The sequence below is a fragment of the Narcine bancroftii genome, chromosome 11 (genome assembly GCF_036971445.1).
Source record: "Narcine bancroftii isolate sNarBan1 chromosome 11, sNarBan1.hap1, whole genome shotgun sequence".
NCBI lineage: Eukaryota > Metazoa > Chordata > Chondrichthyes > Torpediniformes > Narcinidae > Narcine > Narcine bancroftii.
In genome coordinates this window covers 50505637-50532586 of record NC_091479.1, presented here as the reverse complement: position 1 = coordinate 50532586, position 26950 = coordinate 50505637, and positions in this window count along the sequence as shown.

Below are 26950 nucleotides of genomic sequence, written 5' to 3'. Positions count from 1 at the left end.
TCAAATAAACCTGATTCTCTTTGCTGAGAAAAAGAAGAGGGGAAATAACAAAATGAATACGTGGGATCAAAAGCCCGAGCAGCAGAAATGGCAGTGGTGCTGGATGAGTGGAGTCGACTCGTTGATCAGCATATCTGTCTGGATGGAGGGGTAAAGGATAAACAAGACGAACATGATGCCGTCACTGTGAGGTTCAATACGACAGCTGCAGAGAATCTGAAATGAAGGAATGGTGAAAATACTTGTTTTTGGATCAATGTGACAAAATTTGACCTGACAAAAGAAAACAAAATTGTTTTGCTCTGCCAGAATTCTCTAGATCAAGGGGCACAATAAAATAGTCCAGAAGCCAACATTACGAAATTGAACAGTGAAGTTAAAGAAATCGGCAGCAAGGGATAAAGCAGAGTTACATAATTCCCTGAAAATGGTAATAAATATGAAGGAAAGTTTGATAATAAATAGTCTCCCTTGCAGTTGGGGTACAATGTGTTTCTTGAGATCAGAGGAATCCTGGAGCCAGGACCAAGAGATCTTATGAAACCCAAGGATTTGATTGAGTTGTTGGGCTAGTTGGATGTGGAAGGGCTGAAGGGTCTCCTGCTCCTTCCACTGCCTCTGTTTTCTGTATTGCGATGCTGATTGGGTGCGCCTGTGTGTTTGCTCGCTCGCTGATTGGTTGCTTCAGTTGCGCAAGCCAATGGGTTGATTCAGTGTGTCCGCTATTGGATTGGACGCTGAAGTCAGGTTGGATTGATGGGCGGATTCATGGGCTGATTGGCTCTTGCTGTGAGGAGGCGGGATGTTGGCGGCGGCGTCGTCTGCTCGGAAGGAAGACAGGGTTCTAAAGACATCTTTTGTCATCTTGGCCTTTATTAATTAACATACTGAAAATAGGAGTTGGGAAGTTATGGTGAGGTTGTATAAGATGTTGGTGAGGCCACATTTGGAGTATTGTGTGCGGTTCTGGTCGCCTAGCTACAGGAAGGGTATTAGTAAGATTGAAAGAGTGCAGAGAAGATTTACTAAGACGCTGCCAGATCTTCAGGAGTTGAGCTACAGGGAAAGGTTGAACAGGTTGGGACTTTATTCCTTGGGGTGTCAAAAAATGAGTAAGAAATTGCTTAAAGTGGAATATGAATGGGAAAAAGGCTGAGAAAGACTGCAGTGGACACAATTGTGAAGGAAATATTTTGCTTGAGAAAAATTGTCATTGGCCCATTTCCTCGGGAGTTATGAAACCATGCACAGAACAAGTCAATGAGGTACGATTAAAAAAGTGGTTTTCAAACTTTCTTTCCACTCACATCCCACTTTAAGTAATCCTCTACTAACAGAGCACTTCTGGCATAGGGATTAAGTAAAATATGAGCTGGGGAGGGTGGGGGGGGGAGTTTGAAAATCACTTCTCTCGATGAAAAGGTTTCTCCATCTCCGTATTAAGCAGACATCCTTTTATTATGAGGTTGTGCCCACTGGTCCTAAACTCTCCCACTCCTGGCAAAATCCTCTCTATCCAGCCCTTTCACTATTCATAAGATTTCAATGAGGTCCTGCCTCATCCTTCTAAACTCAGGCAAGTCCAGGCCCAGAGCCATCAAATGCTCCTCAAACATTATTCCTCTAATCCACAGGATCCTTCTTGTAAACCACCTCTGGGCCATCACATCCTCTCTTAGAAATGGGGCCTAAAATTGCTAACAACACTTACAAGATCAGGACAACCAGAAGGTGGTCACGGGAGGGGAAGCCAGCTGCAGGACTGCCTAGAGTCCCTGGATTGGATCGTGTTCAAGAACTCACCTGAGAAACTGAATCACTGTACCAGGACCATAGCGAAATTTATCAAAACAGCTGTGGACGAGGGTGTCCCCACCAAATTGTTCAGGGGATTTTCTCAACCAGAAATCCTGGATGAACAACAATATCCAGAAATTGCTGAGAGCCAAATCACAGTTTGGAGATACAGATACACAAGGAGCCAATACGAACCATGGAAACCCATCTCGCAGATGGTGGAGATTCACACGAGAATGGAAACAACAAAGGATACCCGTCAGCTGTGACAGGGGCCTAAATGACATAAAGTGCTGCATAAACAAATCTGGTGCAGTGGGAGGCGGCAAAGCCTCACTCCACATGAACTCAATGCCTTCTACACCTGATATGACCACTAGTACAGGGAAGAACAACTGCACACCCCCCCCCCCCACCTACATCTCTTGATGATCCGCTGCTATCAGTAACCAAAGATGACAACATGGGCTGCCTTCAGGAGAGTGAATCAAAGGAAAGGATCAAGCCTGGATGGAGAACCCAGACGAGGAATGATAACGTGTGTTAACCAACTGGCCATGGATATCTTCAACATCTCACTCAGACAGGGTGTGGCACCCACCTGTTTCAAATAGGCATCAAACATACCAGTTCCAAAGAATGGGGTAACCTGCCTAAATGATGATTGACGAGTGACACTCACATCCAGTGATGAGGTGGATTGAGGGGCTGGTGTTGAAGTACATCAGCTCCTGTCCAAGGGGCGACATGGATCGATTCCAATTTGGTTAATGCAGTACCAGACCTATGGCAGATGCCATCTTCACTGGCTCTGCCAAAACCCTGAAACACCCAGACGACAAAGGTGCATCCATCAGAATGCTCTTTATTGACTAGAGTCTGGCATTCCAAACCATCCTCCCATCAAAGATGATGAGCAAATTCCAAAGACCTGGGACTCCATAACATACTGTGCAATTGGATCCAGAATTTCTTCATCTCCAGGCCCCAATTAGTGTGGATTGGCAAGAACAACTCTTCCAAAATCTCCATTAGCTCCCAAACACCAGAGGGTTGCATATTTCACCCCTGCTCGACTCGCTTTACATCTACAGCTCCATGGCTTGGTATGACGACACCATCTACAAATTCACTGACGATAGCACAGTCATGAGCTGCATGAGGAGGGCAACGAGTCAGCATTCAGGAGGGAGATTGAAAGCAGGGTTCAATCATGGACCAACAACAACTTCGCACTCAATGCCACCAAAACCAAGGAGATGATTGTCGACTGTAGGAAGAAAAAAAGATGGACACTGCCTGAATTAGAATGGTTTTGGTTTTGATACACACACACACACACACACACACACACACACACACACACACACACACACACACACACACACACACATATATATTTGTGCAGAGTGGAGTTAGAGTGAAGTAAAAAGTGTTGTTATTAATCTTTACCAATTAAAATTATTGTTTGAAGATGCCATTGTCCTGTGAATTATCATGGACCATTTTGTGCGAATATTAATCTTTAAAGTTACAATAGTTTATATATATTATCAAGTTATTTTGTGGGTTGGATTCAGGGTCACACACACAATCCTTTGAGATGCCAGAAGGCAAGCCATATACGCAGATGAAACGTCTGCCCATTCAGCATCTGAAACCGAAAGAAGAAAACCTTCATGATGGTCCTTGAGATACTGGAGTGTTTGCTTTATTAAAAACGGAAGAATTTGTGTAATCAGGAAAGACTGCTGATCAAATCGAGAGACCATCTGTTGATTATCTGTGTTCTTAAAATTGAAACTAAGTCAATAGAGTGCTGAGAGATGGCAACTGTTCGAATAAGCGAGTTCTTGATTCAAGGCTGGAGTCCATTGGCTCATGATTCATACTTTTGAAGAGGCTGAATGGACTTCAAAGGCAGAAATGACGGCACGTGTCATGGGATGAGCCATTCTGGAGAAACATTACAAATGAGAGGCAGAAGATGTTGTCCATGCTGTGGGGAAGAGAGGATTGAAGGTACAGTCATCAGAGAAGGTACAGATACATCGTCTTCTCCTTTCACCAGGAGTAACAAGTGGATTTTGAAGGAGGAAGACCATTTCTAACCATCTCTTTGAGATCAAGAGAGCAGCCTCGTTGAGACCGTGGAAATGGTCACTTTTGATGAATTAAGCCAAAGTAATCTTGCATTTGCAACATAACCATTTTTAAATGGAGACTTAGTTCAGCCCTTGACTGAGTTGATGAAATCTTGGTGGAAGAAAATAGCCACTCCACTGTCTCTTTGAAAAGACAACAGATTCATCATGTGGAACAGATTCTGAAACCTCCCTGCAAGAGAGGAAAATAAACTCTCGCAGAGTAAGTTTCAGAGCAATGATTTTTCATCCAAGAAATTCAGACGAGTTTGAAAGAGGACCGATGACGAGGTTTTGAAATCCTTCAGTTGCTTTTGCCACAATTTAAAGAAATCGACATGGTGTCAAACGACTCAAATCCAGATACAACCCTTCACAAATTGAGCTCTTCCAGCTCCATTGGGTTCAACCAGCGAAAGATGAGGGGGTAAAGCCACAGGGTTAGAGAGAGTCAGCAGGTCAAACAGACATAGAGCAAAGAGAAAGAGACATCAAACACATTATGGGTTTCTCCCTTCATCAAGGAAAGATGAGGAAGAGAAGGTCAGAAATGGGACCATTAAATTGTGGGGGTGGAGGGCAGGTGGAAGCCAACACACACAGAGAGGGGACTTGGGTACCTGGGGAAAACAGGCGGTTCCCTCCCCCTGCCCTTCTCCCCCTGCCCTTCTCCCCCCGCCCTTCTCCCCCCGCCCTTCTCCCCCCGCCCTTCTCCCCCCGCCCTTCTCCCCCCGCCCTTCTCCCCCCGCCCTTCTCCCCCCGCCCTTCTCCCCCCGCCCTTCTCCCCCCGCCCTTCTCCCCCCGCCCTTCTCCCCCCGCCCTTCTCCCCCCGCCTTTCTCCCCCCGCCCTTCTCCCCCCGCCCTTCTCCCCCCGCCCTTCTCCCCCCGCCCTTCTCCCCCGCCCTTCTCCCCCCGCCCTTCTCCCCCCGCCCTTCTCCCCCCGCCCTTCTCCCCCCGCCCTTCTCCCCCCGCCCTTCTCCCCCGCCCTTCTCCCCCTGCCCTTCTCCCCCTGCCCTCCCCCTCCTTGCCCAGCCTCCCCCTCGCCCTCCAACACCCACTTCACCCTCCCCCTTACCCCTGCCTGGCCCCGCCCCCTCCCCTCCTTGACCTGCCCCGCCCCCTCCGCTCCCGCCCCTCCCATCCCCCTCCCTCTCCCTCATCCCCCTCCCCTACCCGACCCCTGCACCGACGCCTCAGCTCCACCCAAACACCCCGCCGGTACCGGCCACTCCCGGGTGGGGCCCGGCGGGCTGCGGGTCGCCCGCTTTCCCTGGACCGTGTGGCTGAGGAAGGTCCAGGCGCCGCCGCCAACTTCATCCCATTCGCGCCCGCGGCGACGCGACGGACCCCGATCAGACGCCGCCGCCGCCAACGTCCCGCCTCCTCACAGCAAGAGCCAATCAGCCCGCGAACCCGCCCATCAATCCAACCTGACTTCAGCGTCCAATCCAATAGCGGCCTCACCGAATCAACCCATTGGCTCGCGCAACTGAAGCAACCAATCAGCAAGCGAGCGAACACACAGGAGAACCCAATCAGCATCGCAAGACAGAAAACAAAGGCAGTGGAAGGAGCAGGAGACCTTTCGGCCTTTCCACTTACAACTACCCCAACAACTCAATCAAATCCTTGGGAAACACAGGATCACTTTGTCTTGGCTCCAGGATTCCTCTGATCTCAAGAAATACATTGTACCCCAACTGCAAGGGAGACTATTTATTATCAAACTTTCCTTTATATTTATTACCGCTTCCAATTTAATGGAGGACACAAGTGGTAGTGTCAGCCAACTGGACTGCCTCGGGGAACCTCATGGAGCAGGCAATCATGGTGAGACGGTAACTCATCCCGTGGGAGGCCGGTAGTGACCCTACAATGTCATTGTAGATATGGCTGAACCTATGTGGTGCTGGCTCGAATGTCTGGCATGGTGCCTTCACGTATGTCTGTATTTTGGTCATCTGGCAGAGTGTGCAGGCCTTGGCCCACTGACAACCTGTTTTTGAAGGCTCAGCAAGACCAACCGATTGACCACCATTTTGACAGTACTGATGGCCGGGTGCGTCAGATTGTGCACCTCATCATAAAACTGCCATCTCAATGCTGTCGGCACGATGAGGTGGGGTTTGCCATTGGAATGTCGCAGAGGAGCGTCTACTTACCAGGATCGATGTTAACATCCTCCAGCCTGAGCCTGGACATTGCTGTCTTGCTTGCAAGGATCTCAGGGTCATCCTGCTGTCCCCTGCCGAGGGCTAAGTAGTCTATTCACTGGGACAGGGCCTGGATAGACTTGATTGCGGGGATCGGGCAGTGCGTCACCCACGATGTGTTGAATGTCTGTAGTGAACTCAGACTCATATGAGAGGAGTCGCTGCTGCTTGGCCGACCACAGGTCTAACACTTTATGGAAGGCAAATATTAATGGCTTCTGGTCAATGAAGACACTGAATTGTCTACCTTCCAAAATTACCTTAAGTGCCTGACTGCCAGGTACAGCACCAATTGTTCTCAGTCAAAGACGCTGTATTTGAGTTCAGGTGGCCAGAGGTGTCTGCTAAAGAAGGACAGGGGCTGCCATTCCCCTTTGATGAATTGCTCCAGTGCACCCCCTACTGCTGTGCAGGAAGCATCTACTGTGAGAGTGGTGGGTGTCTCTGGCCTGGTGTGTACCACAAGGGTTGTGTTGGCCAGTGCGTCCTTGGCCTTCTGGACGCCTCCAAATCCTATTGTCCCAGGTAATGTCTTCACCTTTCTCCGCATGATGAGGGCCACGGGGGGCGTGGCAAGATGGCGTAAGGATCAGACGTGCCTTCCAGTCCTCTCCTGACTCTATCTTAATGTTTTGTCTAGAAATGCCCGTTAAAATTCTATAAAAGTTTAGATAACTTCAGTGCTGTTAATTTAACTTATGATGGTAAAATTGGTGGAAAAGAGCAAAAAAAAACGACAACAGATTATCAAAAAACTACATTTTCCAAAAGTTCAAGTTTTGGAGCCTACCTACAGGAAAGACATCGAGACTCAGCCTGAAATGGATCCCAGGAGAAAGGTACAGCTTTCGGATGTAGAGTTCAATATTACATCGGTAGAGCCCCCTAAAGAGGGCGCCAAACAGCCTTTAGAACAAAGAGTTACTCAGGTTCGCACATGTGCAGTTATATCTGACGGCAATGTTATGAATGAACCACTTGTAGTAACATCAGTTGAAGTACCGGCTGGGGAAAGGCATTTGTCAACTGTAGCGGTGGCACTGCAAACTGCACCTTTTGAGATAAAAGAACCTATACAACTTGATGGATGGGGAAAACCCCGGCCAGCGTCCTCCAGTCATTGCTGGAGAGGCTGTGGCTGGGGTTCCACACGCAGCTATACTACAAGGAAGGCAACCAGAATGAAGGAAGCAAAAGAAGACCCTTTGGTTATGCAGAAGAAGCAGGAATCTGTTGAACCAGAATCTCTTCCAATTGAAAAGATTCTTGTGAATCTTGAATCTAAATTATCTTATACAATGCAGGGATTATCCAAGATTATGACTGAACTTGGTACTAGGTTTAATCTTTCTTTTCTTTTCTTTGGCTTGGCTTCGCGGACGAAGATTTATGGAGGGGGTAAAAAGTCCACGTCAGCTGCAGGCTCGTTTGTGGCTGACCAGTCCGATGCGGGACAGGCAGACACGATTGCAGCGGTTGCAAGGGAAAATTGGTTGGTTGGGGTTGGGTGTTGGGTTTTTCCTCCATTGCCTTTTGTCAGTGAGGTGGGCTCTGCGGTCTTCTTCAAAGGAGGCTGCTGCCCGCCAAACTGTGAGGCGCCAAGATGCACGGTTTGAGGCGTTATCCGCCCACTGGCGGTGGTCAATGTGGCAGGCACCAAGAGATTTCTTTAGGCAGTCCTTGTACCTTTTCTTTGGTGCACCTCTGTCACGGTGGCCAGTGGAGAGCTCGCCATATAATACGATCTTGGGAAGGCGATGGTCCTCCATTCTGGAGACGTTTAATTCTGGAGAGGTTTAATACTCTGTGGTGAAAATACATTCTCAACAGATGGCTGAGTTTGGAGCTTTTAAGCTTGAAGTGAGAGATAAATTTAATTCGTGTGAAGAAGATATATACGAAATACGAGATCATGTTTCAGATGTGACCAAAATGGTCAAAGACTTACAAACTCAAAATAAAGATTTGGTGAAAAAGATTGATTATTTGGAAAACCAATCCAGACGGAACAATATAAAGATTATTGGTTTGCCGGAAGGAATGGAGGGACCAGACCCAAGAAAATTTTTTACTGAATGGATTCCGCAGGTGCTGGGTCAAGAACATTTCCCGGAAGATATAATACTGGAATGTGCTCACAGAGCCTTGCGTAGAAGACCTATTTCAGGTCAAAGTCCAAGACCTGTTTTGGTTCGTTGGTTGAATTATTACGACAGAGAAATAATTTTACGAGTGGCTATTAGAAATGCACAACAGAGAAAATCACCCTTGATGATTCAAAATAATCGAGTTTTCTTCTATGCAGATTTGAGTCAAGAAGTTATGTTCCAATGACGGGAATTCAATTCTGCTAAAGAGTTGTTGTGGAAGAAAGGTTATAAGGCAACCTTTAGATATCCAGCTGTTTTGAACGTTTTTCAAGGTGGTTGCCAACCAAAGTTCTTTGATTCTCCAAAGGAAGCTATAGCATTTGCTCAAGTGCTGCCAATTACTCGGTTTCAACAGAGACGTAGTCGCCGCGATCTCTAAGGAGACAAGAGATGGAAGAAAAGAGTCGTGCTCCAAGAAGGAATGGTTGTAATGGTGACTCGGCAGTTGGAGCTGATTAAAAGAAGAGTTGTTCTTTTTTTTTATTTTTTTTAAAAAAATGAATATTAAATAATGATGATGTTAGTTTAAGATGAAGTGAGAGTTGGGGGAGAGAACTGGATGGGCACTATTTCCTGAAAGTCATCTGCTACGTGTGAGTTATCTCACACCCATTTTTTTTGGGAGTTACCGCATTGCGTGGTTTAGACGGGAGGGGGTATTTTTAACCTCCTACCTGTTTTTTTTTTCTTTTTTTGTATTATTAGATTAAAGAGTTAAGGGTTTTCTTTTGTGTTGAAAAAAAAAGCATAAGAAAGTATTTGATTGTTTAAAAAACTAAAAATTCATGTGGTTTTTTTTGTAAAGTTTATTCAGTAGATCAGGAATTTTTGAAATTTAAATGTGAATGGGATGGATAAATTTTTTTTAAATATTTTTTCTTTAACTTTAAGGTGAAAGGAGTGGTAATTCTGGTGTATATTATTTTGCTATTTTAGTTATAGAACGAAGGGAATAATGGTGAAAGTTATAAATTGAATTGTACAATTCTTAATGAGGCTTGAATTTTGTTTGTGGCTTATGCTCTATTTGTTGAAGATATAGATTTCGTTGTAGATGTATTTTTATTATTTGGATATCTGAATTTTAACGTAATGATTGGGGATATTTAAATGTGGTATTGGAGCTTTTATTGGGTAATTATTCAAGGTTAAAAGGGAAAAATGGTGGAAGAGTACCAAATTTGAATTCTACAATGATTAATGAGTTTGGAATTTTGTTTTAAGATGGCAGTTTATGTGACTAATATGATGTTAGATGTGAAGTTAGTTGATATTTGGTGAAGGTTTATCTCTATAGAGAAAGTTTTATTTTTCATCTTTTTTTTTCTCATGCTACAATTTTTTTTAAAGAATTGATTATTGTTTAAGAATTTTTGATAGACAATGTTACTAATTTTACTAATTTTTTATATTAAGTTTGTTAATTATATGTTTCATCTTAACTCTGTTAAATATATGCATTTAAGTTTGATTTAAATATGTTTTTTAAGTCTGATATCTTAGTATTAATTACTTTTCTTTTTGTTAGTATTTTAATCGGTTATGTTTTTGTTTTTTTTTGTAAGTGGGTTTTTTTCTCACATATATTATTAACTTTATTAATTCTTCACTCTCTATATTGGGGGGAAGGGGGGGTTGGAATTATTGGGGAGGGTATACTTTATTTAGATTACTGATACTGTATTGTAATTTTATTATTTTGTTCTTAATTTTTTAAATGTAATTCTATATGTTATTCATGTTATAAATACTTAAATAAAGTTTAAAAACAAAAAAATGATGTCGGCCACTACCGGTATGAATCGGTGATAAAAATTAATCGTACCAGTGAATTCTTGCAGCCCCTTCATTATGTGGGGTTTGAGGAAGCACTTAACAAACTCTACCTTTTCAAGCAGGGTTAGTTCCGTGCCTGTTGATTTGACCCCCAAGGAAGTCGAACGTTTCCAACCTGAACTAGCACTTAGCAAGGTTTATATAGTAAGTCCAAATTCCCGCAGCCAGGCGCACAGTCACATTAGACGGTCTCTGTTTAGCTTCATTGCCACCACTTTGACATCTTGTGGTTACTGCCACCCTCTGCTGTTGGAGAATATCCTCCTTGGTCTCAGCCCCTCAATGTAACTAAGAACCCCTAAAATGCCCCTAATGTTTTGGCCTTCATCACTACTCCTGGCAAGGCATTCTTGACACCCACAACTCTGGGTAAAAGAAAATACCCCTGATATCTCCCCTAAATCTTCCTCCATTTGCTTCAGACAGATGTCTTCTAGTGTTTGCTACTCCCATCTGGGTTTCAGGCAAACTGAAGGGCATCTTTCACCGAGTTTCTGGTCTTCCAGCAGTTCTGGATGTCTGTCTCTGGATGCTCTGCTCCGTGGACCACCCCACAGTATCCCATCAAGTCCTAGAGTCTCTGTGTCAGACATTCTCTGCTGACCACTGCCTGATGGCTTTGTGGTCAAATGTGTTTGTTTATGAAACCGTTCCCAGGAAGGTAAAGGGGCAAAGTCTTGCTGACTGGAACATTGTGCAGCACCAGGGCCAGGCCAATCTTTCGCAACACCTGAGCCAGGTAGAACCTCAGCACATAGCAGCATTTGGTGCCCTTGCACTTTGGTTGCAAGCACAGCCACACACAATTATGGCCATGCTGGTTACACCCTTGTCCCCATTGATTGACGATGTACACGGTCCTTCTCCAGACTCTATCCATTTTGGACCCCCACATGAATAGGAAATTTGTTTTGGGAATTGACAGGGTGGTGGTGTGGGGATGGGCCACACCTGGCCCACGTGCAGCAGGACCGAAAGTTCCTTGCACATTGCACTTGATAATCAGGTTTTACCCGAATGACAGAGATGGGGATCTCTGTGGTTCTCCCTGTCTCCTGGACCTGGGGGTCTTTGTACTGCTCCCCATCTCCTTAAGTTGGTGCTTTGTTCTCCACCACCCCCACAAGAAATCCAAGACCCCTGGATGGAGGGCAGAGGCGCAGAGAGATCAGTGAGAACACGGGTAGTTTCAACAGGGTGGGGTCCATCCAGCCGCCTGATAACAGGAGGAACCAAATGGGAAGGAGGATGCAGGGCATTCGATAGCAGGACATTGCAAGAGAGTGGATTCCTCAAACTCTTGAGGGGAGAAGGTGCTGGTCGATCCATCGGTTTAGGTGGGGCAGGGTATAGACATGGCAGTTGACTGGAATTGTCAGCGGGTTACTGAGACCTGGGAAAGGAGGGGAAGGAGGGTGCAGTAGTGTTCTGAGAGTGCTGAGGGAGAGGCAACATGGGTGCCACCTCAAGGCAAGGGTCCCCTCATTGTTTGCTGGTATGGGCTCTGTAAATAGACTCATAGATATCCAGCACAGAGCATCTTTGTCCCCCTGCCATCAGGAAGGAGATATGGAGGAATAAAAGCAGAGCAGCCAGGGAGGGAAATAGCTTCTTCCCACAGGCCGTGCGATTGACAAGGCAACATGAGCTGGATGGGAGCTAAGAATGAAAAGGGTGAGAGGAATATGGACTGATTACAACAGCTCAGCTAGCAGGAGAGAGGGGCTGAAGGGCCTGTTTCTGTTTTGTCTATCTGGACCAGCTTTTGAGTTCAAGCTTTAAAAAACCCAATCATTTTTAAATTTAATATCAACGGTACAGAATGAATCAAGAGACAAGTTGTCTGTCCAGCAGCAAGAGTCGAAGGCACTTCCTGAAACGGAGGCTCTGAAACCACAGGGAGGTTCTGGACGGAAAGAGGCCCAGCTTCTTCTGGAAGGAGGAGAGGAGAGGCAGGGGAAATGCGGGGGAAGGGAAGGGGAGGGGAGGGGCTAGGGATGCCGTCCACCGTTCACCTCCCCTTTCCTCTACCCCGTTCCCCTCCCCTTTCCACTGCCCGTTCCCCTCCCACATCCCCTCCCCCTTCCAGTCCCCAGTTCCCGTCCCCCGCTCGCCTCCCCCATTCCCCTCCCCCTTCCCTTCCTCCTACTCCTAACCCTAACCCCTAACAAAATCCTAAACCTAACCTTAACACTACCGATACCCCCTACCACCACTCCACGTCCCCTAACTCTACCCCCACCCCGTCCACTAAACCTAACTTTATTCCTACGCCTATGCCGCCCCCTAACCCCAACCCTAATGTTACCCACCATCCCCTAACCCCAAACCTCACTCCTCCTCTACCCCCCTGCTCCTACCCCCTTCCCCTATACCTAACACAAGCCCACTTCCCCGAACTATAGACCTAACCATAAACCAAGATATAGCCCTACCCCATGTCTCCTAACACTAACCCTAACTCTACCCAACTTCCCCAACCCTAAACTAAACCCTATCCCTATCCCTTACAACCTACCCCCTTCCCCTAACACTACCTCCTACCCCTTCCCCATACCCGCACCCCCTACAACTACCCCCTTCCCCTAACCATACCTCCTACCCCTTCCCCATACCCACACCCCCTACAACTACCCCCTACCCTATCCCTTACAACCTACCCCCTTCCCCTAACCCTACCTCCTACCCCTTCCCCATACCCGCACCCCCTACCACTATCCCTACCCTATCCCTAACAACCTACCCACTTCCCCTAACCCTACCTCCTACCCCTTCCCCATCCCCGCACCCCCTACCACTACCCCCTACCCTACCCCTTACCACAACCCCTACCCTTACTCCCTTCCACTACCCCCTTTCTCCTACCCCCTTCCCCTCCCCCTCCTTCCCCTAGGTTAGGGGTAGGAAGGGGAAAGGGAAGGGGGAGGGGAAGGGGAGGAGGAGAAAGGGAGGGGAAGGGGGAGGGTTAGGGGAGGGGATGGGGGAGGGGAAGGGGAGGGGGAAAGGGGAAGGGAAGGGCGGAGGGGAAGGGGGAGGTGAAGAGTGGAGGGCTGGGGTTAGGGCATAGGTGTGAGGGCAGGAGAAGGGGAAGGTGAGCAGGAGGGGGTTGGGATGGAGGAGGGATAGAGGAGAAGAGGGGAAGTGGGTGAAGGGACATGGAAGAGGCAGGGAATGGGGTTGGCAGGGCCAGAGGGATACGACGGGGAGGGGTTCAGGCCATCATGATGTTGTCCGTCCTCTGTTCAGCTGGGATGCGAGGTTCTCTGGACTCGTGTCTTGTCTCTGAGATCGCTCCTTCTCCTGGGAAGAGAAATACGAGTGATAGAGATACTGTCTCTGAGGCCTGATCACAATGACTTTGGAGGGTCCCAACTCTTCCCCCATCATCCCCCCTACCCCTGAACACTGGAGCCTTTCCCCTTCCTCTGCTTTACCTGAGGAAGTCTGTTTTGGCGAAAACCACGATCTCTCTCTGCAGAGCTCAGAGCAACGTGTGTCCATCAGGCAACACCCTGGTTCTCCATGATATGGCAGCAAGATGTTAGACAATCATGGATGGATCAGTCGAGACCATTCAGCTGATCCATCTGAACCTACCCCACAACAATGTTACCCTCCCCTCCCTCACACCAGTACTCTCCATTTTTCTTGAATTCCTGTCCATATTAAAATCCTTTTCATGCCTTTTTTGGACCATCCTCCGCTACTACCCCGACAATGCATTCCAGCCACCCACTACATTCTGTGTGAATAAAATGTACCCCTCACGTCTTGCCTAAATTTCCCTCAGCTCACCTTATTTAGACGTCCTCTGGTATTCTCGCCCCAGGAATGCACACAATATTCCAAGTGTGGTCTGACGAGAATTTTATACATCTGCAACGATACCTCTTGGTTTTTGAACTCAATCCCCTGACTCCTGAAGGCCAGCACACAATACACCATCTTAAACTCCCTCTCAATTTGCACAGCAACCTTGAGTAATATATGGAGCAGGATCTAAATATTTCTCTGTCCTGCACACTGTTCATAATCCTGCCATTAACCAAGTGCTCTGCCCACACATTCTTGTAATCCGCATTCAATGAAGATATTGGTCTATATGAAGCTACTTTTAATGGGCCTCCAACCTTCTTTGGAATAACAGTTATTCGTGCCCTTGAAAATGACTCTGGAAATAAACCTGGACCAGTTGCTTATTTAAGAACATCTGATTTACAGGATTGAACTCCATCTGTCACTTCTCTGCAAACTGGATGACCTATGACAACCTTCTACACTGTCTACAACATCTCTACCTCTGTGTCATCCCCTGACGTACCCACCCTTCCACTCCCATCATCATTCATAAAAATCACAAAGAGCAGGCGTCCCAGAGCAGATCCCTTTGGAGCGCCACTAGTCATTGTTCCATCTACTACTACCCTCTGTTTTCTGCAGACAAGCCATTTCTGAATCCACACAGCCAAGGGTCCATGGATCCCATGCCTCCAGACATTCTGAATGAGGCCTCCGTGGGGACCTTGTCAAGCACCTTACTAAAATCCTCGTGCAGCACATACAGACTTTGACCTTCATCTATTTCCGTTGACACCTCCTCGGAAAACTCAATTTGACTCGTGAAGCAGGACCTGCTCCTCACAAAACTATCCATGAGTTTCCCCAGCATGTCTGGGCATTGCCCTCGGCCCCAGCATCTGCAGACTTCCTGGCCAGTCCCTCCCTTACCCCTTCCCAGAGCTTCCGCATCCATTAGAACATCAAGCATTGCTGCCCAGTACAGGCCCTTTGGCCCATAAAGGCTGTACTGACCTTTGTAAATGTTCTCCACAACCTTTACCTGTACCACACCCATAGGAACATAGGAAGTGGGAACAGGAGTAGGACAAAAATGGCCTATCGAGCCTGCTCCGCCATTCAATATGATCATGGCTGATCTAATTTATGACCAAACTCGACCTACCCTGCCTTCTCGCCATATCCCCAAATTCCTCTATCATGTAAAAATTCTGTTCCCTTACATCCACATGCTCGTCTCAGAGACTTTAATATGTACCTATTCTACCAACCGCTACCACTTTCTCCGGTGACGCATTCAAAGCTCTCACAACTCTCTGCATAAAAAAAATCTCCCCTCACCTGAAGCGGATGCTCTCTGAGATTTGCACCTGACACTTTAGGAAAGGTTTCTGGCTGTTCATTCCATCTAAGCCCCCCACAATCTTATTTAGAATAAGTTATTAAGCTGTGGAAGGGGCAAGTTGGGAGAGGGAGGAGGGGAGAGAGCTGGTGGGGGAGGGGTGAGAGCTGATGGGGAGGGGACAAGGCCGTGTTGGGGAGAGGGATCAGCACCCCGTTGAGGTGGTGAACGGACAGACATGGGTGGATCTACCTGCCGAAATAAAGGAGCAATAAGAAGGCCATCTCAGGATCTACCAGCATCTTCTGGGGCTTGATGTCTCAATGGAAAACCCCCTGAGGATGGAAGTAGGCCATGCTCTGCTACAGCTGGTACATGAACATCTGGCAACACAACGATATAACATGACCAGCTCTGCCTCCACACTGGCCGGGTCTATATCCTGAGGGTAAGGGGAGGTGGGTGAAGGGCTCCTCCCTGCCAATCAACATCCATCCTCATCATCCTCTCCGCCCCTCTCCCCTCACTACCCTTTCTCTCCTCACCAATACCCATTGAGACCCTCATGCACCCTTCATCGATATCCAGTCCCCAGCGAGACTCAGCCAGTAAACTCCTTCATATCCTCCAACCCCTCCATCCAAGCTTGCCCCAGTGGACAATTTGACCACCCAGACCCACAACCACCTTGATGTAGATCATGGGAATGGGCTGCTTGGCCTTGTTGAAGTGCTGGGCCATGCAGTGAACCGTCTCGGGAACATAGACCAGACCCAGATTCAAATAAACCTCCTCTTTCTCTTGGACACAATACAAACATGTCAGCTGGATTTACCCTCCAACACCCAGTGCCTCTCCCAACTGGAGTGCCAGCCCCTCCTGATCTCAGTAGGCCTGATGCCCCCACTGCTCAACACAACATGGCATGAATCCAAGGGCTCAGCGAGCAGAGCGTCAACAGGCCGTAGTGGACCCGTCCGCTGCCCCATCATTCGGCTTCTGGTGAGACTGCACAAAATGTGCAGCTCTGACCGCCCTCCCTCGTGAGGCAAGGATTCACCGGGAGAGAAAAACCATTGACGTTTCGAGATGAGAAATGTTTGCAGCCGGGTGTTGTCTGGGGTCGAACATGTGGAGGCTGAGTTGTTGGGACGATTCAGAGCAGGCGTTGATTTGGAAGGGCACCAAAAGGTTCTGGGGAAGTGAGTTATGGGGGAAAATACATTCGTGAAATGAATTGGGGAAACAGACTGGAGGGGCTGAGTGGCCGAATTTGGCGACCTTGTCTTGTGGTCTTGGCTGCTGCTGTCTGGAGTTGAAATGGGAAGAGGTCATGAGTTAATGGGTGAGGAGCAGGGCAGCCAGTGTCAAGGAGTCGGCACTGGTCAGAGGGGCAGGATGGAGGCAACAGAGAGGCTGCAGCGAGACAGATCAATTGAAGGAATGGGGAAGGTAGCAGCAAATGATATGCATCAGAGTGGGGGTGGGGTGGGTGCAGGTGGATCTTACCTTGACTACAGAGGAGTAGAAGTTGATAAGAGGGACGATGACGGTGTGATCCAACTTTCGCACGATCTGCAGTTTGCGGTTCTATGGCGAGAGAGGAACATCAGCAAGGCTGGGCGATGATTCGGAGCCCTGAGGGGCGACTTGTCCAAGTTGAGGGGGGAGGCGGGGAGGAGATTCGTCAAGAGGTCAGAGGTGGTGAACTCCAAGGGAGGCCGAAATGGGGGACTCGTCGAGAGTCGGTGGGGGGGACTTTTTGTGTTGCTGGAGCGGGGACTCGTCAGGGGGTTCAATGAAGTATCACTTCCGTTTTTATGATTGTTTTCCCAGCTTCTACTAAACAATGAATTTGCAGAAAATCTTTGATATTTGCCAGGTGTGTGTGTGTGTGTGTGTGTGTGTGTGTGTGTGTGTGTGTGTGTGTGTGTGTGTGTGTGTGTGTGTGTGTGGGGTGGGGGGTTGTGTGTGGGGAGGGGGGCTGCTGTTGTGGGTTTGTGTGACTTTCTGTTTCCAAACCCCATGGCTGCTTTGGTCTCTGTCAGATGCTCCTCTTTCCACCCACCCTTCAAAAATGTGTTTAGGGTGTTTGTCAATTGGGTGTAATTGTGTGAAACGGGCTCATGTGTCGCAAGGGCCTGTGAACGTGGTGTAGGCCTAAAGTTAAATATCAGGGTGTTCCATTTCCACACAACTGCTCCTCCCCCTCACCTTGAATCTCTTGTCCTGCAAGATCTTCTTGATGGCAATCAGCTCTCCGGAGTCCACCAGCCTTGCCTGGTACACCACACCGAAAGATCCATTGTCGATGATTTTATCATCTGTGCAGGACACCACCTTGGGGACGTTGGGTCCATGACACAGAGTGGCCATCTCTGTTGTGACCTTATTGCCATGTCCTCTGGGGCAGAAGCAGCAGCATTTACACACCCAGAGGGTACACAACAGGTCATTTATCCCAACCCAGCCTTGCTGTCCTAGTTAGTCTCTCCCCCTCCCTCTAACTCCCTTCCAAGGGTCACCTAAATGTCAGAATTGATCCTCTGGTGGTTTGTTCCAGCCTCTCAGTAGAAATATTGCCACCCCAGGTTCCTCTTTGATCACTCTCCTCAGACTGAGGCCAGTTCGGCAGCCGTTCACTTTGTCTACGACCCTCCCTCCATGGGAGGATCGGGTCATCCTTGACCTTCAGCACGTCCCGGGGAGATGAACCACTCTGAACCCTACCACGGGTTTAGCAGAAGGCCTCCACATTCCCAGAAGCTCAGCAACACCGTGATCTTCCATGATGCAAGCGAGACCTCATCGCATGAGGGAGCAGGTGGGGCGGAGGTAGACCCATGCTTCATCGCTCAACTCTGCTGGGTCCACCGCAGCAGAAACACTTTCTAGCACCTTGATCCAGGTCCACTGGGAGAAAGAATCCTATCCCGGTTGGGGGGGTGTGGGGGTGTATGCAAGGGTGGAAGGGATCTTGTAACCACGGGGAGGAGGAGCGGTCCTGTCTCTCAGTGGACAGATCCCATTCCAGGTGGAGGGGGAGCTCTGTCCCATTTCTGTTGAAAGGTCTGCCTTCCATCCCCCTCGCAACTTCTCTTCTCTCTCAGACACCTCACACTCTCCCCTGCCCCGATTCCTCTACCACACTCTCATCCCCCACCCAACACCACCCCCATGGTTTCCCCAGTCCTTTCCGTCCCCTCGCACCCCATCCCCCCAGCTCAACCCTATGTCCCCTATCTCTGATCCAATCTCCCTTGACATTAGCCTGTGGTGCTACCCCGTTCCTTTGTTCTCCCCTCCACTCCTACAGACCCCATCCCTGTATCCCCTCACATGCCATTGTTCTCCCCTCCCCACTCCCCTCCAGCTGCCTCATAAAGTGCCCTGCACTCAGGGTGGGGAGAGGGGAAATTAAATGCAGCCTCCATTCTCTCTGCCCACACTGGGTGAAGGATGGTGCCAGAGGAGGTTCTGTCCCAGTCGGGGAGCCTGTAACAGGCTCTTTATCTCACCCATGGGCGCAGGGTGCTTCCAAACACAACCCTGTTGATCAGAGGGTCCCTGGGATGAGACAGCGTCCTACTCCGACACGTGGGCCAGAATCCCTTTCCAGGAGAGGCATCTTTCTCTTGTTGCTGTGCCATGGCACAACTCAGCTATGGCTGCCCCATGCAGTGACATCATCACCCCCTCTGTGTCATCATCTCCCCCCTCTGTGATACCTCCCCTCTCTGTAACACCACTAGTGTAATGGGCAGGGACATCCAACCATTTAAATCCTCCTCAATTTCCCCAAGCAAGAGGAGAATAATTCAGCTGGTCTAAATTACTCGTTGTTATCTATTCTAACTCCTAGATATTTGATCCCATTTTGCTGCCACATTTGTTGACTATTTTCTTGACATTGGCTCTAATCCCCCTTCCTAAGTGACATGATTTTGCACATATCCCAAAAGAACTTATACCCAGAGATCTCCCCATAGTCCTCCAGGGTGGAGCACAACTTGGGCAATGAGTGTGTCGGGTCTGTCAGATATATCAGAACAACTTCTGCAAATAAATTGATTTCATGCTCTTCCTGGCCTGTTCTGAAACCTTTAATGCCTGAATCCTGGCAAATGGCCTCGGCTAATCGCTCCATGGCCAGTACAAACTCACTCACTGGGGGTGTGGGGGGTGGGGAGTCAGACCTTGATCGGCATGCCTGTTGGCTACCTCTGTCCCTCTCATCTCGACATCAGTGGCTCAGGTTGGGGAAGTCTGTGCTGGCTCCTGCAGTGCACAGCAGCGCTGCTGGACCACCTTTATCTCCTTATTTTCCTGGGCCCTCTCCAAATCTTTCCTTTCTATGACCTCACATTTCTTTCTCAGGAGAAACACTGGCAGCCAAAAGGCACCCTCTGATTTCCCTTAGATTTTGGGAACCCCGACTTCTTGAAGTGGGACCACACGTGGTGACCTATTTTCTCAAGATGTGGATCCAGGAGCTTGGACCAGTCTACCAGTTTGCCGTGGTCCGCCAGCATGCTTGCCAAGCTCACCAATCCTGCACTCTCGTCAGTCCACCCGCAGATCTTGTTCTCCCTGCCTGCACTATAGTTCCTGTCCTGATTCCAAAGCATCTCCACTGCAGCTGTGTTCAGTCAGAACTCGAAGGACCCTGCTCACTGCACCAATTATTATATGTGTGAAACTGATTCGAGGGGTACCAAGGGTGGCGAATTTGAACACAGTTGTCTTTTATTGACACATGTAGTGAAGTTGCACGAGGAGTAAAAGACACACACAGACACAAACTCGCCGGATTAATCGATACACTTGCAACCATTCATGGATAGAAGACTTGACAATCAACTTGTCACATACGATGCCTTGAACAGGTCATTCATTCACTCATTGATCTTGGATGCCTTTGGGTGGTAGGGGATATGCAGGTGGCCCAAATACTTGGCATCACCACCCATTGCTGGTCGGACGTTACCCGATAGGGTATTCCTCATATGGAGCACACTTAAAATGTGCTTTATCGGCCCGCTGGCAGGACATCCGAGGATGTGCTGACCATCGTGAGAACATATCACTTTTTATTTTGGCAGGGGAGAGGCCTGATATGGTCAATTTATCAGACTTGGGCGGCTCCCGAACTCCAGCGAATGTGGCCCTAGGTTTTAATTGCTGACAAATAGGGCATTTGGCCATCACAGTTCTTGCAACATCATGAGACCCCCAGATCCTCTGTCCATCATAGTGCCCATATGCCCACATTTATGATGCACCAATGCTGCCAAGGCTTCAGGGTCACTGTGCTTGGGGAAAATAGTGGCAGAGCATATTTGAGCAGCTCAGTCCACAGTGGCATTGCGTCAGCTTCAGCGGTTTTCCTGGAGGTGTGTCCATCCACGTGGTGGACCCTGACTATTCTTTTGTTGTTCCACCTCTCAGAAGATCTGCCAGTGCTGTTGTCCTCAGAGCAGGCAGCCATGGATCTGCCTCCCTGTCTCCTGCCGCCGACCCATCCACACTGACGTTCTGTTTGGCACAGCCCAGAAATCCTGTGGCACTGATCGGAAAATAGGCTCCTGGGCCCGCCTGGTTGTCTCTTTTCGTATCAGTGCCACAGCTGCCAGCTTGGACATTTGGCTCTCCCTTCCACCACACCCTCTTCTGTCAGTACTTTATCTGTGGTGGGCTGGAGCGCTCCCACCTTACACCGCTGTTTTCTGCACCTCCACCAGCCCGAGCCGTCAGTAAACCAAGCTTTTTCCTGCTGTCCAGCATCAAGGGTGATGAACGGTTTGCCCCAGGCCATGGTGCCAAGCTCTTCTCAGGGGTCATTCAGGTGGGAGGCTGTCACTTTCGGGCAGGACATGATCTGTTCTTGCAAGTGGCTCAGCCCTTCGGGCCCGGCCTCTGTGTGGTCTGCCATGTACCACTTCTTCGGTCCGCTGTGAGTGGCATCCGCAGATTTAACCCATCACATGTTGGGGAGGTGTGGCTGGAGTGTGACTGTCTCTGCTGTCATCTGGTTCTCTGTGGTGAGCAGGCGAGCATCTGACACTCAGATGGGGAGTCGCGTGAGGCAGCTTCCAGGAGGGAATTGAACCAGAAGCTGTGTGGGACTCGGCAAACTTGCCTCTTTCGCTCGAGGCTCCACTAGGCCATTTTCTTCATGGCAGAGACAAGTAATTCAAAGGGTGTTCCAGTTTTGAGGGGTTGGGGGGTGCTTTTGTTCAGTGGCAGTGGTGTTCAACAGTGTGTTTTGCCATTTAAGAAGCCATTTGTTGTTCAGGTCATCAATGAAGCGGAGATTTTTTTTTCTGGGCAACATTGTACAGTAGATGGAGGGGCTGGGTGAGATGGGGAATATGTTGGCACCAGTAACCCAAAAGACCCACAAAACTTTGTGCCTCAACTTGTTGGTGGGCACCGCAATGAGGATTTTGCATTGAGCAACCATTGATATTTCTCTGCTGCCTGGATTCTCAGGAAAAGGACTGTTGGACTAGGACCCTGGACCTTTTCCAGGTGGTGCCTCCCTGGTGCCAGTGTCTGGGGTGTTGCTGCTGGTGTCCAAGACATCCTAAAGTGGGCCAGAGGGTGTTGTACATGGAGATACCAATGACATAGGGAGGAAGAGGGACGAGTTCCTGAAAAGTGGGTCCAGGGCGATGGTGAGAGCTGAAAAGAAATAGCACGAAGGGAGTCATGTTGGGATGACTGTCTGGGCCATGCGACAGTGAGAGCAGGAACAGAATGAGGTGGAGGATGAAGGCGTGGCTGATGTCGGAAGTCGATGAGCCTTGTTTCATGAGATACATTCTCCAATCCAGGAAAGCTCCTCTGTACCCGTTCAAATTTAACCTGAGGAAACTGTGTTCATGGTGGAAATCTCTGCAAACACACAACCGGTGTCCTAATGAGCAAGAACATCATGGAGGAGTAATGGATGTCATCAGCGGTGATCTCTTGGAGGTGGAACTGTTCCTTGGCCTGTTTGAACCCCACGTGTGGCTGCGACATCCAGAACGTTGACAGCTTCAACCAAACCATCTGAAGAGCCACCTGGACCGTGATCTTCATGTCCAACTGAAGGGCTGGGTCCTGCTGAGGTCACCACTGTAGCAGGCGTGCTCCCGCGAAGTCTGGAAAGAATGACATGCACCCAAGTAGTGGAAGTGGAAGATAAGTTGCTTGAACATGCAGCTCCAGCCTTGGGTCGGAAGGCGATCCTCCTGTTGCTCATTGTTTCCCACCATGTGGGTCATCCCCTGGGATGAAGGGCATTGGCCCCAACGAGGTCTGCGCTGTCAGTGTGTTTGTCGGCTCTCTAGTGTAGTGGCTCATGTCTCGGTTAACAGTCCACTCCAACTCGATATGTCAGAAGAATATGGAGCCCATATTTACCAAGGGTGGGTGTGCATATTTACATGAAACCCTGACACTCCCTTTCACCTGAAGGCCTCTGTTAATTCAATGAAACTTTAAAGTAACAGACACTTCTGTTGAGGCGAGAAGGGGAGGGGTTAGGATATTGGGAATGGGGGTGGGGGGTGGTTTGTTTATTCTTTCTTTTATAGATGCCACACATTAGATGAGCATTATTATTAATTGTGTGAATTTGTTGTGGTTTTAAGTTTATAAATATATTTTAAAATGATCGGCAGGACCACGAGTGGCAGATAGGATCATGGGGACTCTCTCCCCCCAACCCACCCACCCAAAATATCAACCGGGTTCATTGTCGTTGTCAACGTCGTCGAGGATCCATTCCACCTGCCCACAGCATTTGGCAGCTCTTCTCATTAGGAAAGAGGTCGAGGAATTTCGGAGCCAGTAGCACCAGGCCCAGAAACAGATTCTTCCTGCGAGCAGTGAGAATGGAGTATGATGGATGACCGGCTCAGACAAAGACTCCATGACTCTGCGATTGATTCAACAGAATTTATTTCTTTTTTGGGAGGGACTGCACGTGTATCATTTGTCTCTCTGTGCGTAGGTCCCGTTGTGTGTTTGCAGAGGTTTCCACCATGAATACAGTTTCCTTGGGTTAAATTTGAACGGGTACAGAGGAGCTTTCCTGTATTGGAGAATGTATCTCATGAAACAAAGTTGACTGAGTTCGGGCTTTTCTCTTTTTCACCCCAAAATTAACTTTATTCTAAAATTATTGACCAAGAGGACAACTGTTCCATGTCTTTTCTCATCCTCGTGTTGCATGCCTATATTCCCTTCACTGCTCATGTTCTCTGTTTAACATCATTCAAGCACTTTGACACCTTGTGGTTACTCCCTGCACTCTGTGGTTGAAGGGGTTCCCCTTAGTCTCCGCCCCTCAAGACCCGGAGGATTAGAGTCCTTCCCCACAGCGCCCTCGTGTTGGCTGCGCCAAACCTCAGTGCATCTCTCAGCAACCTGGAATAGGCTGGTGGGCAGCGTTCCCTCACCCACATCTCCATGTGGTAAAAGACCAGCAGGTTAACGTCGAACAGTTATGCCCTTCGGACCTCGATGTTGTGCTGACCTATCAATTCCAAGCAAAATAAAAACTAGACCCTTCCTCCTTCATAACCCTCCATTCTTGCAATGGAGGGAGTGCAGAGGCAATTCACCAGGCTGATACCTGGAATGGCAGGAATGACTTATGAGGAAAGATTGCACAAATTGGGATTGTACTCGCTGGAGTTTAGAAGATTGAGAGGGGATCTCATAGAGACATATAAAATTCTGGCAGGACTGGACAGAATTGATGCAGATGGGATGTTTCCAATGGTGGGAAAATCCAGAACCCGGGGCCATGGTTTGAGGACAAGAGGCAAACCATTTAGGACCGAGATGAGGAGGAATTTCTTTACCCAGAGGGTGGTGAATCTGTGGAATTCATTGCCACAGAGGGCAGTAGAGGCAGGTTCATTAAATATATTTAAGAGGGAATTAGATCTATTTCTTCTGTATAAGGGTATTAAAGGTTACAGAGAGAAGGCGGGGACGGGGTACTGAACTTTAAAATCAGCCATGATCTCGTTGAATGGCAGAGCAGGCTCGAAGGGTCGAATGACCTACTCCTGTTCCTATCTTCTATGTTTCCTTCATTCATGTGTCCAAGAAGCCCTTAAATGCCGCTAATATTTCAGCCTGCACCACCATTCCTGGCAAGGCAGTCCTGGCACCCACAACTCTGTGTAAAAACAAGTACCCCTGATATTGCCCCTAAACATTCCTCCCTTTGCTTTGGGCTTCTAGTGTTTGCTTCTCTTATCTGGGTTTCAGGCAGACCAAAGGGCATCTTTCACTGAGATTCTGGTCTTCCAGCAGTTCTGGATGTCTGTCTCTGGATGCTCTGCTCAGGGGACCACCCCACAGTATCTCATCAAGTCCTAGTCTCTGTGTCAGCAGGAATTCCATGCTGACCACTGCCTGATGGCCCTGTGGTCAATAGTGTTTGTCTATGCAACCATTCCCATGAAGGTGATGGGGCAAAGTCCTGCTGACTAGGACATTGTGTGGCATCAGGGCCAGACCAATCTTTCGCAACACCTGAGCCAGGTAGAACCTCAGCAAATAGTGGCTTTTCATGCCCTTGCACGTTGTTTCCAAGCACAGCCACACACAATAGCCATGCTGGTTAGGGTTATGCCCCCATTGATTGACGACGTACATGGTCCTCCAGACTCTATCCATTTTGGACCCCCACATGAATAGGAAATGTGTTTTGGGAATTGACAGGGTGGAGGTGTGGGGATGGGCCACACCTGCCTCACGTGCAGCAGTACCAAGAGCTCCTTGCACCTGATGACCAGGTTCTACCGGATTGAGAGAGTTGGGCATCTCTGTGGTTCTCCCTGTCTCCTGGAACTGGGGGTCTCCTTACTGCTCCCCATCTCCTTGAGTTGGTACTTTGTTCTCCACCATCACCACAAGACAACCAAGACCCCTGGATGGAGGGCAGACGTGCAGAGAGATCAGTGAGAATACGGGTAGTTTCAACAGGGTGGGGTCCATCCTGATGCCTGATAACAGGAGGAAACCAACGGGGAAGGAGGATGCAGGGCATTCGATAGCAGGTGGGGCAGGGTGTAGACATGGCAGCTGACTGGAATTGTCAGGGGGATACTGAGACCTGGGAGAGGAGGGGAAGGAGGGTGCAGTTGTGTTCTAACGAGAGAGTGCTGAGGGAGAGGCAACATGGGTGGAACCTCAAGGCAGGGGACCACTCAATTTTTTGCAGGGATGGGCTCTGTAAATAGAATCACAGGTATCCAGCAAAGAGCATCTTTGTTCCCCTGCCATCAGGAAAGAGATATAGAGGAATAAAAGCAGAGAAGCCAGGGAGGGAAATAGCTTCTTCCCACAGGCCATGAGATTGACAAGGCAACATGAGCTGGATGGGAGCTAAGAATGAAAAGGTGGAGAGGAATATGGACTGATTACAACAGCACAGCCAGCAGGAGAGTGGGGCTGAAGGGCCTGTTTCTGTGTTGTCTATCTGGACCAGCCTTTTGAGTTCAGCTTTAAAAGACCAAACCATTTTTAAATTTAATATCAACGGTATAGAATGAATCAAGAGACAAGATGTATGTCCAGCGGCAAGCGTCGAAGGCACTTCCTGAAACGGAGGCTCTGAAACCACAGGGAGGTTCTAGCCGGAATGAGGCCTGGCTTCCTCTGGAAGGAGGAGAGGAGGCAGGGATAATGTGGGGGAAGGGGTGGGGAGGGGAGGGGGTAGGGATGCCTGCCTCCGTTCACCTCCCATTTCCTCTACACTGTACCCCTCCTAATTCCCCTGCCCATTCCCCTCCCCCATCACCTCCCCATTTCCCGTGCCCCGCTCGCCTCCCCCGCTCCCCTCCCCAACCTAACCCTAACAAACCCTAACCTTAACGTTAACACTACCGATACCCTTAAACACTACACCACGTCCCCAACCCTAACTCTTATTTCCACCCTGTCCCCTAAACCTATACCTACGCTGTCCCCTAAACCCAGCCCTAATCCTACCCACCTTCCCCAAACCCCAACTCACACCCCACCTCTACCTCCTACTCCTACCCCCTTCCCCTAAACCTAAAACAAGCCCACTTCCCCAAACTCTAAACCTAACCCTAAACCTCGACCTAACCCGAGCCCACATCTCCTAACTCTAAACCTAACTGTACCTCTACCCGTCCCTGACCCTTATCTTAGTTCTACCCACCTTCCCCAACCTTAAACTAAACCCTACCCCTATCCTCTATACCTACCCCCTTCCCCTAACCCTACCCCATACCCGCACCCCATACCACTACCCCATTACCTACCCCTACCCTCTCACTACCCACTTTCTCCTACCCCCATCCCCTATCCCTCCTTCCCCTAAGTTAGGGGTAGGAAGGGAAGGGGATGGGAAGGGGAGGAGGGGAAGGGGAGGAGGGGAAGGGTAGGAGGTGAAGGGGAGGAGGCGAAGGGGAGGGGGAAAGGAGAGGGGAAGGGGAGGTGCAGGGAGGAGGGCTGAGTTTAGGGCATAGGTGTGAGGGTAGGTGAAGGGGAAGGTGAGTGGGAGGGGGTTGGAATGGAGGAGAGGTAGGGGAGAAATGGGGGCTGGGGGGGAAGTGGGTGAAAGGATATGGAAGAGGTGGGGAATGGAGTTGGCAGTGTCAGAGGGAGAAGGGGAGGGGTTCAGGCCATCAT